We start from the raw sequence: 10,901 nt of genomic DNA, 5'->3' as shown, positions 1-10,901 counted from the left end.
CTGTGTCTCTCTCTGTCAAATAAATAAATAAAATCTTAAAAAAATTTCATTTATTTATTTGACAGCGAGATAGAGAGAGAGCAGAAGTAGGCAGAGCGGCAGGCAGAGGGCGAGGGAGAAGCAGGCTGCCTGCTGAGCAGGGAGCCTGATATGGGGCTCAATCCCAGACCCTGGGATCATGAGCTGAGCCAAAGGCAGACGCTCAACCGACTGAGCCACCCAGGCACCCCTACATCTTTTTTTTTTTAATTTTTTAAAATTTATTTTTATTTTTAGTTTTTTTACGTCTAACGTTTTAAAACAAACTGCCAAACTGTTTTCCAAAGTGGTTGCACCATTTCACATTCTCACCACGAGTGTATGAGAGTTCCATTTGCTCTACATCCACGTCAACACTGGGTATGGTCAATCTCTTCAATTTTAACCACTTAGGTGTGTCATGGTGTATTATTCTGGTTATAAGTTATATTTTCCTAATGACTAATGATGTTGAGCCTCTTTGCACATGCTTATCTGTTACCCATACATCTTGGTTACTGATGTGTCTGTTCAAAAAGTTTTTAAAAGAAAACAAATTGTAAAAGCTAAGCCTGTTAGGTAAATTTTTTTCATGAATTTAATTTCTATGCTTTATTCCACTGTCTAAAGTTATCATTTTTTCACACTTGAAAAAATCGTGGTAAAATATACACAACATAAAACTTACATTTTCACTGTTTTTAACTGTATGGTTCAGTGGTACTAAGTACACAGTCATTATCATGCAATGGTCATCACCACCCATCTTCAGAAATTTTGTCATCATTCCAAATTGAAACTCTTTATCCAGTAAACACTAACTCTCCACTCCTCCCCCCACCCCCAGCCCCTGGCAACCACCATTCTACTTTGTGTCTATCTGAATTTGGCCACTCTACGCACAGTATCTGTTCTTTGGTGACTGGCTTATTTCACTCAGTACAATGTCCTCAAGGTTTGTCCATGTTGCAGCCTGTGTCAGAATTTTCTTCCTTCTTTACAGCTGAATAATATTCTTTTGTATGTATATAACATTTTTGTTTATCCACTATCCATCAATGGACACTTGGGTGGCTTCTAGCTTTTGGGTTATTGTCAATAATACTGTTACAAACATGGGTGTACAGATATCTGAATCCGTTATTAATTGCATTTTTTATTTTACAGTATATTTTTTAACCAAGTGCATTTTTTTAAAGATTTATTTATTTATTTGAGAGAGAGAGGGAGCGAGCGAGGGAGCATGAGTGGGGGAGGGGCAGAGGGAAAGAATCTTCTAGCAGACTCCGCAGTGGAGCAGGGAGCCCAACGCAGAGCTCAATTTCATGACCCATGAGTTCATGACCTGAGCCAAAACCAAGAGTCGGACGTTTAACCAACTGAGCCACTCCGGTGCCCCTAATCGCTTGCATTTTAATGGTTGCATCCCATTGCCTACCACAGGGTCTGACACATAGCGAGCATTTAATAAATATATGTGAAATTAATAGCCGAATGAATGAGTGCGTGAGTGAGTGAGTATATGAGTGATTCCCACGCTGGACGCCAGCTCACGCACAGCTACGTCATTCGTCCTGTAGGTGTCAGTCACGGTGTCCTAACGTCAGGCTGCTGCGTCCATGAAGAAGCTGATCTCTGAATCCCTTCCAAGAAGTGAAGAAAACACTTCGCCTGTTTTGGTTTGTCACCCTCGCCACCACTGTTGCCCCACGGGAGGCCCATCTGCCTGAAGTCTCTGCGTGGGTCACAGGCTACTAACTCAGGGGGAGGCACAGCTGAGGCTAGTCCGAGAAGTTCTCTCCTCTGAGACATCTCGGGAACCACTCACCGCATTCCTTCCCATGAGATCACAACAATATCAACAGCTCACATATTTGTGTGCTTACTCTGTGTCAGGTGCCCCAGAAGCAGCATCTCATTTAACTGATTAATAACCCCAAATTAGGCACTGTAGGATTCCTCACTTTATAAAACAAACAAAAAGGCACAAAGAAGTTAATGAACTTGCCCATAGTCATGTAGCTGGGAAATGGAAGAGCCAGGATCCAAATCCAGGCGCTCTTCCCCAGAACCTACCAGGCCGAAGGAAAAAAAAACACAACCAACCACTCAGGCTGAAAGCAGTTTTCAAGTAGTTATGTTGACATTAACTAGAGTCATCCTAAGATAATTTTTTTCTAAGTTTGAATACTATTTATTGACTATATTTTGGAAAACACATGAAAAAACTTGAAGTCACATAAGCCCACCAAAAAAAGATCATCACTCTTAACACATTAACATGTTTCCTCCCGGTGTTTTCCCCTTACTCATGTCTTTTAATTCAGATGACATTAATGAGTGTCTCCATTCTCTTAAGAAAGAGGCATTAGTCCTCTCTTGATGTATCTGCCATTCGCACCCGCTCCTCCTGTCTTCTCTCTGTGCGTCTCTAATGTGTCCCTGCCAAATGACACAGTACAAAATGAAAATGTTAATGTATAGTAACAATGATGGCAGTTGACAGTGAGTGGCCACCACAAGCCAGGCCCTGTGCTGAGCAGGCACCTCACATACGTTACCTCCTGTGGTTCTCAAGGCAACCATATTAGGTGGGAGCCATTATTCTGCTTATTTTACTGATGAGGAATCTGAGACTTAACATTTAACATGTGGCTCCTCCTCCTTCCTTCCTTTCCTGAAGAACTCAGTCCTAACACCACTGTGTCCACACAGGGGGTGGTAAGGGGTCGAGACTGGGGTGTCAGAGCCCCCACTTTACCCCCAAGCGGTTGAAGAACATGTCTGCATGTCTGCATGAGGGTAGAGGGGCTTCTTGGTATGGGGGGGGGACTCGGTGTGGGGTATGAGGCCCTGAACAGGGTGAAGAGAGCCAACGGTGGTGTGGGAGGGTGCCCCCGTGGGGGGGGGAGGGTGGCAGAACCTGAGCAGATGGAGGATGGAGTCCCCATGGGCAGCATGGGTCTGAGATCCTGAGCAGGGTGAAGAAGGGGACTGTGGGTGGGTGAGGGGTGCCGGAGCCCAAGCTGGGGGAGGACGGCATCCACATGGGGGAGGGGTACAGTGACAATGGGAGACTGGTTACAGGAAGGGGAGCAATCCATAGGTAGTCATATGACACACAACGTAAGCCAGACGTGCCTCTGTTGAAGAGTCACAACTAAGTAAAGGGAGGGAACTGGAATGAATTCTGTGGTGCTAGACGGGCACTGAGCTCTTGGTGTGAGGTCACTGTGTTCAACAGTCCAGCAGACACAGAAATAAATATACATGTATAGATGTAAATATATGAATGTATCTTCACGGATCTCCCTAGCTCTGTCCACTGAGAGGGCCTGGGAGCCACAGCACCCCAACTGTATCAAGCGCACCCTAACCTTGGTTTCTGAGTTCTCTGCTATAAAGAACTGGTGCTACCGGGACAAATGGCCAAGAGAGGACTAGAATGTTCGTTTGTTATTTGTATAAGGACGTGCTCAAAGATGAACAGGGACAGCTCAAAAGGACATAGGAACCAGCTCAGAGAGGCTTCCACTGGCCCAGCAGAGGACAATTTGAATATTAAAATTAAAAAAACAAAACTGTAGTAATGGACTATAGCCTATTGAACAACACAGGAACCCATGATTCCATAGTCATGTAAATAAATAAGTGAACTTAAGTCTCATGAAGAACAGGTTTCAAATGACCTCCCCACAAAATAAGTAATAATTGCAAGAGAAAAAGAAACTTTACAGTGGAGAGAGGTTGGCAGGCACCATCTTAATCAAATGGCAAAAGCAATCATTCCAGTAACGGTTAAAATTGAAATCAGGAGCAGCCTGAGAGGTCAAAGTGAAAACAACACAGTCACTTGTGTGATGTTCCTGCCAAGGATCCATAGTCTGAATCCAGTGAAGAGGAAACACCAGACAAACCCAGACTGAGGACACTCCACAAGACAACTGACATGTAATCCACACACGTTTTAAGCTTCTGCAGTTCCAGGCTGAAAAGCAGTTCCACGTAGAGTCAAATGCAACATGTGACCCCGGGTTAGATCCTTTGCTATAAACAACATTACTGGCACAAAGGATAACTCTCCAGCCTAAAGACTGGACGGTAGTAAGGTATTAATGTTAATTTCCTGACTTTGATGGCTGTGTCCCACACAAGTGGAAGGTTTTTATTTGTGGGAAGGACATGCCAAGGCATGGGGCATGATGCAGCACAGCAACTTATTCTCAAAGGCGCAGCGGAGAAAAAAAACGAATTTTTGTTTTACTTGCAACCTTTATGTAGGTTTTTTTTTCTTTTTAAGATGAATTAATATATCCAAGTTCACCTAACTACTTAGAGGCAGGATTCAAATCCAGGTCTAGAAACCAAGTTCTCCAGGGGCGCCTGGGCGGTTCAGTCGGTTAAGCGTCTGCCTTCGGCTCAGGTCATGATCCCAGGGTCCTGGGATCGAGCCCCGCATCGGGCTCCCTGCTCAGCGGGAAGACTGCTTCTCCTTCTCCCACTCCCCCTGCTTGTGTTCCCTCTCTTGCTGGGTCTCTCTCTGTCAAATAATCTTTAAAAAAAAAAAAAAATAGAAACCAAGTTTTCCAGCTCTAAATTGTTCATTCACTCCTCTGTAAGACAGTCCCTTCTGGCGTGGGGAGGCGGCCTGGGGGTGGGAGCCCCATTCAGCTGGCTCTTGTGTCTTCTGAAATGTCCCCGTCGATCTTTGAGCACTTCCTTATAATAACAGAATATTGGGGCGCCTGGGCGGCTGTCGGTTAAGCCTTCAGCTCAGGTCATGATCCCGGGGTCCTGGGATCAAGCCCTGCATCAGGCTCTCTGCTCAGTGGGTAGTCTGCTTATCCCTCTCCCTCTGCCTCTCCCCACCACTCATGCTGGTGTGCACTCTCTCTCTCTCTCTCAAATAAAATCTAAAAATAATAATAATAGAATATTATAGGCCCCTTTTGTTCTCTGTTGCTCCGGCCACTTGCCCTAGGAGCAGTGGTTCCTCTCGGCAGAGGTGGGGGAAGGCGCCGCTCATCACAAACTCTAGAGCAACAACAGAAGCGACCCCTGGATGTCACATACTCAACAGTGCTGCTGTGTATTCGTTTCTAGGCCCAGCTTTCTCATTCGCCTTCAGTCCCCACGCGCCCAGCGCTGGCCTGGATCCTAAATGTGAAAGCACATAGTACTCTCCGTGTAGTGGCCCGTGTGTAGTATGCAACATAGCAGAAGCAAGAGCAGAAGGGTCACGTGTACATGGCCTGTATGCCCACCCCCGTGGAACAGGAACACAGCCAGGCCCTTTCCCCCTTGGTCGGCCTGCCCCAGGCGCCACTCAGCTCAGGGCCCTGCGCGCTGCAGGCGGTCAACGTCGGCACAGGTGTTTCCATCTGGTGAACCTTCTAAACTTCTCACGGTCCACTCAGTCGCTGAGACTGATGGCATTATTTCCTTTGCTTCTTGAGCCAGGGAGAGCACACTTCTTGGCACTCGGCAGTATTTATTCAAGAGAGATCGAGCATGAGTGGGGGTTGGGGCAGAGGCAGAGGGAGAAGCAGACACCCCGCTGAGCAGGGAGCCCAAAGCGGGGCTCGATCCCAGGACCCAGGGATCATGACCTGAGCCGAAGGCAGACGCTTCACCGACTGAGCCATCTAGGCGCCCAGGTCCTTGGCGGCATCACAGCTTCCTGGGCTGCTCCAGATCTTACTCCAGAGGTAGCTGAGCTGCGTCTGGGCCCCTAGAAGGATCCGGCCCTTCCCACCTGAGGACTAAGGGCAGATGGGCCCAGGCCCAGAAGGCTGCAGACACAGGGAAGGACCAATGATGCGGGGGCCCTGCGATGACAAGGAGGGGTTGCGCCTGCTCAGAAGGGCCCTCTCCACCACCGACGGGGCTTGGAAGCACACAGCCGACCTAACAGCTTCACTTTCTGATGCTCAGTAAGCATCGGGATGAGAGACAATGTTTTTTTTTTTTTTTCGTCTTGAAAAGCCTCGAGCAACCATTTAAACACATAGCTCTTCTGGATTTTCTATTAGAGGGAAATTCTTAACATCCACGAAGATACTTTTTGAACCTGTGCCCCTTGTGGGTGGAAAACCGGAAGGTAAACTCGACTGTCCGAAAGAAAGTGGTCCTAGTCTGACAGAGACCACAGGACGGCACCCACCAATTGCTCACGTTTCCTCTGGATCACGTGGGCACCAGACTGCTCCAGGTGGGCATCGGCAGCCGCTCTCTCAGCCCTCTTCCTTTCCTCATCCCCTGTGGAGCCTCCCTCTCCCCACACAATCCAGCCAGAATCACGAGGCTCCGGCTCAGGCGGCGCTGGAGGGGAGCGGGCCTGGTGAGCCAAGAGGGCAGGGGAGCAGGGGGGTGTCATGTCCAGGGAAATAGGCCTTCCCGGGCTGTGGCACGGGACATTTCTAAAAGACCTGCCTCTCTTGATGAGGTAGTATGGTTTTCAAAACAGCCACAACCATCCCTCCCACCCCGCATGCCTTTTTGCAGTGTAACTCTCTCCACTCCTCCTATCAAGAGATGGGGTCCACATCCCTCCCAGAGTCCTGGCTGGCCCTGTGACTTTTTTAGACAATAGAATGCAGAAGTGACACCGAGTGACTCCAAGGCCTTGGCAAGAAAGGCCTCTCAGAACCAAGCAGCCATGCTGTTAAGAATTGGCCTGGCCACGGAAAGGTTGAGGGGCTCCATGGAGAACTGAGGCCCACCAGCTGAGGGCCAGCACTGACTGCAGCCTCGTGAGGGAGGCCATCTTGGTCCCGTGCCGATGGGCTCCCCTCCGACTGCAGCCACCCAAGCAACCCCAGACAAGAATGGGCAGCAAAAGCGCCTGCCTGAGCCCGGCCCGGCTGGCAGGTTCATGAGCAAACAAACGGTTGGTTTTAAGTCACTAAGTTTTGAGGGTAGGAGGCTGTTACACTGGAAAGATAACGAAAACGCTGCCAAAGCTGAGTGCTTTTCCTAGCAAGGCCCTGGAGCGTTCGTGTACCCCTTTTCTTCATCTTACCAAGAACCTGCCTCATCTTCCAAGCTGCGCATGGCCCAGAGCCCCAGGACGGGGAGAAGAAAATGAATACAACCTACCAGTTATACCAGGAAGTATTTAGTGAGAGCCTGAAACACATTCAGCATCACTTTCCGTGCCGCAGGAATACGAAGACATATCTGGGAGCCTCTCTGCCACCGGGAAACCTACACTCCAGAAGAAAAATTACAATTCATAAACACAACACAATGGCAGGCACCTCAGGATCGCATACAAGTATGTGAAGGGGCTCTGAATATCAGTTCCCAGAGCCAGGCTGGAGCTGCCAGGGAAGGACGGAAGATGGTGCAGCTGGCCCTAGTCCTTGAGGATGGGAAGGACTGACCGAGATGGAAGAGAATATTCTGGGTGTGTATATAGAGAGGGTGTTTAATTAAAGGTAAAAAGATATAAATGAGCTTGCTGAGGAGAGGGGCAGCATAATGCTGAGAGGACAAAGAGGCGGGAAGACAACAGCCAGGCCAGAATGAAGAGAGGTCTCACCAGCCAATGCTGTCGCTAGGGCTCACTGGGATGTTTCAATGACATTTAAAAGCTGACATCAGCAAAGCCCGCACAGCATGGCATTCTGTAAAGCCCTAAGGAAGAGCTCCAAGAATGAGCCTTTTGTCAGAGCAGGGCCCACCTGGAGAAGGAAACGAGGCAGGGGCCAGGTTCCGGAGGGTTCGGGGGACGGCTGTCCTCAGGCAGGAAGAAGGTGCACACCTGTTTGCATTTAATGTGGCTCAGCCCTGACTATGCCATCAATCAAACTACTTCCTAAATCAGAGTCCACATTTGTTACAAAGGGAAGCTTCCCCTGTCCCGGCCAGCATCCAGGCATTCACACAGCCATGCTCTGCCCCTGGGAAGAGGACACTGGGAACCCCAGTGCCCTGACGTCTCTCTCCACCAAATCTGCTCCACCTCTCCAGCTTCCTCCTCCCCTCTTTTGGAGGGGGGGTTGTACCACTGTCCCCAACAGGCTTCTCCTGGCTCCTCCGTGTTGCCTCAGCCATGCCAGGGCCCTGAACTCACTGGAAGGCTACACCCACACCATCCCTCAAAAATGACAGTCCCATCCACCAACCGTCTTAAGGTGGGAGGAGCCATTTAAGACAGTTCCTACCCTAAGGGAAGCTATACGGCCAGTATCCTTGCTCCTAACTTATAGGTGGTGATACTGAGTCATGGAAATGATTTACCAGGGCATTCTCAACACTCCAGTGACTCATCAGAGTCAAAATCCCACAAAGCCCAACCCACAAGTTGTGTGACTTCGGGCACGTATCTCCTCCGCTCTGTGCCGTATCACCAACAGCGCCCCTCGCTGGTGCCTGAGGTTTTGCCTAGGGCTCTGCTGTAGCAGTGCCGGGGTCCCACCTCTCAGACCCTGTTAGATCTCTACCATTAAAGCCAGAATCCCAAACCCAACACAGAGTTGCAAATCGAGGAATTCTGGCTGAGGATAACCTGGGTGGTTGTGTATACCTTTGAGAGAGGGAATGTCATCAAATGTGTGTCTTTGTGTGTGTGTGTCCATGCTGATGCGGTCGATTCAGTAAGTTCCCTCTGTTGTGATGTGTAAGAATTCTTAAAAAGAATAAACAAGTTGAGACCCCGGCCTTAATGCAGACCCAGCCTGTAAGGGGATGTGCATTCCAGAAACAGATGGCCAGCTAGGTCAGGCACCTATTCTGGAGACTCTTAGCGATTCTGTTGGACTCTGGCTCTTAGCTGTGTTCCTAGTGTCCACAGAAGCCTCACAAGTTGACTTCCTTCTCCTTCCAGAAGGGAAAGGGCTAAGTTTATTAAGCTATGCGATGCTGGGAAAGGCACAACAATTTCATGTGCATGTCTTACAAATCCTCCCAACAGCGAGCTATTGTCCCGCCTACTCATTGTCCCGCCTACTCACGAGGACACGGAGGACACCATGCCTCACAAAGGCTACCTTTGCCAAGTCACACTGCCAAGTGTGGGGGCGTCACCTTCCACCAAGCAGGCTCTGCAGGGCACTGGACTGACCTGGAACCTCCCGCTCCCCTCCCACTCCTCCAGTCCTTGACCCCAGCAAGTCATGTCCCTGCCTCCATCACATCTCTCCCTCCGCCTGGGGCACCCACCTCTCCACCAGCCAGATCGCCCCCAAGGCCCACGCCTCCTCTGCCCTGGAGCTTACACATCTCATGATCAGACCCCCTTCAATGACCCCCTATAGCTGCCCCTCGCTCGGGGTCCTCCTGGTTGCCTGTAATCCAGTCCCCATCCCACTCAACCGCACCGCACCAGGCGCACAGTAGATCCCGCTAGGGGTCGCTAAGTGCCCCCCACCCCTCCGATCCGCCAGCAAGCACCAAGGGACACGACCCCGACGTCCCCCCTCCCTCGGGCGCGGGGTCCAGCAGTCGAAGGAGGGAAGGGCGGCGGCTGGAGAACAGCCTGGGAAGCACTGAAATGCCCAGAAACGTGCTGTGACCGGAAACCTCCTGGGCGTGGCGACACTGCGAGAGCCAAGGCTCAGCGGGCGCGGGTACGCCCGTCGCGGGCCCTAGGCGGCCCTGGACCGACCCCTCCCGCGCCGCCGGCCCCGTCCCTTCCCCTGATGGGCCAGTAATGATTCTCCAGGGCCACTGTCTTCCGCGGGAAGGGCGACGCGGCCATGGGGGCTGAGACCAGGCCTCCACCCGGCGGCGCAAAAACCGCTTTCGCCCTCGTCCCCTCCCACCTCCCTCCACGCCGCAGCCCCCCGTCCCACCCTAGCCTGTCCCCCTCCCCGCCCCCGCCCCTTACCTCTCCAGCTCTGCCTCCCTCCGCCCCTCCCCCTCCTCTCCCTCCCTCCCTGCCCCCCTGGTCCCACCCCTCCTCTCTGCGCTTCCGCGCCCTTCCCGCCCCGCCCCGCCCCGTCCCCCCCGCGCACCCCGCGGCGCAGTCTCCAGGCGCCGCGCGTCACCGCTCGGCCCACTTCCTCCGCAGCCAATCAGTGCTCTCCTCCGCATCCGGCCCGTGCTCCCGGGGGAAACCTGTGGCCCCAGACGCGGAATCCGGGACAGTGTGTGCAGTCAGCGTGCGCGAGTGCGGCTGCGGTGCAGAAGGAACCAGACGATGGGAGGGTGGGGGGGGATGAGGGGCGCGCCGCCAGTCATGTGGCTGTAGTCGTGGCGCTGCCACTGTCGTGTGTGTTACCTTTAGCACTTTATGACCTACAAAATGCTTTTCTATGAATGATCTCACTTGGGCTTCAAAACAACCCAGGGAGGCTGGCGGGTAGATGAAAACTGGGAGAGGTAGAGGAATGCGCCCCAGGTCCCAGACTGGGCGGCGGGGCCCGCTTGGGTCAGGTGCCGGCCCAGGCCGCGCTCCACCGCCCTTCTGCTCGGAAACCGAGGACAAGTTGAAGCACGGAGTGATCGTCTCGGTCAGCCCCGATTTCGGGCTGAGATCCACTTGCCTGGTCTACTCTTTTAAGAGTGTCGACGGTTGGGGCTTGGAAAAACGGGAAGATGCTGGGGAGAGGGACGGAGTTTACGGAAGACGTTAAGATTGAGGAAGCCAAGAGAAAGGAGTAAATTCAGAGGGTTCCTTTGTGGTTTCTTCTGCTACAAGCCTGACTGATGTAAGGGGAGAATTTGCATCTGAAAAGAAACTCAAAGAAAAGCTTTAGACAGAATGGCAGAAACTCTAGGCAAATAACGCTTTTATTTGTGTGCCCCCAAGTAAGCACCGGGCAGGGTGCCTGGCGCATCTAGGGGCCTGGCTAATTGGCACCCGCTCAAATTACAGCGTTGGAACCAGCGCCCCAACACACCCAAAGCAGAGGGCCTGGAATAAAGACTTATTGAGC

The 10,901-nt window shown here is 51.5% G+C and overlaps 1 long non-coding RNA gene across 2 annotated transcripts; it reads right to left on the bottom strand.

Moving 5' to 3' along the window:
* Window positions 1–1,407: 1,407 nt before the first annotated feature.
* LOC114217374 (uncharacterized) lies at window positions 1,408–9,881 on the bottom strand. 2 transcript variants are annotated; one of them, XR_003610970.2, is made up of 3 exons: window positions 9,851–9,881; window positions 7,117–7,224; window positions 1,408–2,460 (listed from the first exon to the last, which is right to left on the bottom strand). It is a non-coding gene; the product is annotated as an uncharacterized LOC114217374 (long non-coding RNA). The 2 variants fall into 2 exon arrangements; XR_003610971.2 differs by lacking the exon at window positions 9,851–9,881 and adding an exon at window positions 7,704–9,064.
* Between the last annotated feature and the right edge of the window lie 1,020 nt (window positions 9,882–10,901).

Source organism: Eumetopias jubatus, unplaced genomic scaffold (genome assembly GCF_037043125.1).
Source record: "Eumetopias jubatus isolate StellerSeaLion01/CBP00866 unplaced genomic scaffold, mEumJub1_p1.0 scaffold_2, whole genome shotgun sequence".
Classification (NCBI taxonomy): Eukaryota; Metazoa; Chordata; class Mammalia; order Carnivora; family Otariidae; genus Eumetopias; species Eumetopias jubatus.
This window is presented reverse-complemented; position numbering and strand designations above follow the sequence as displayed.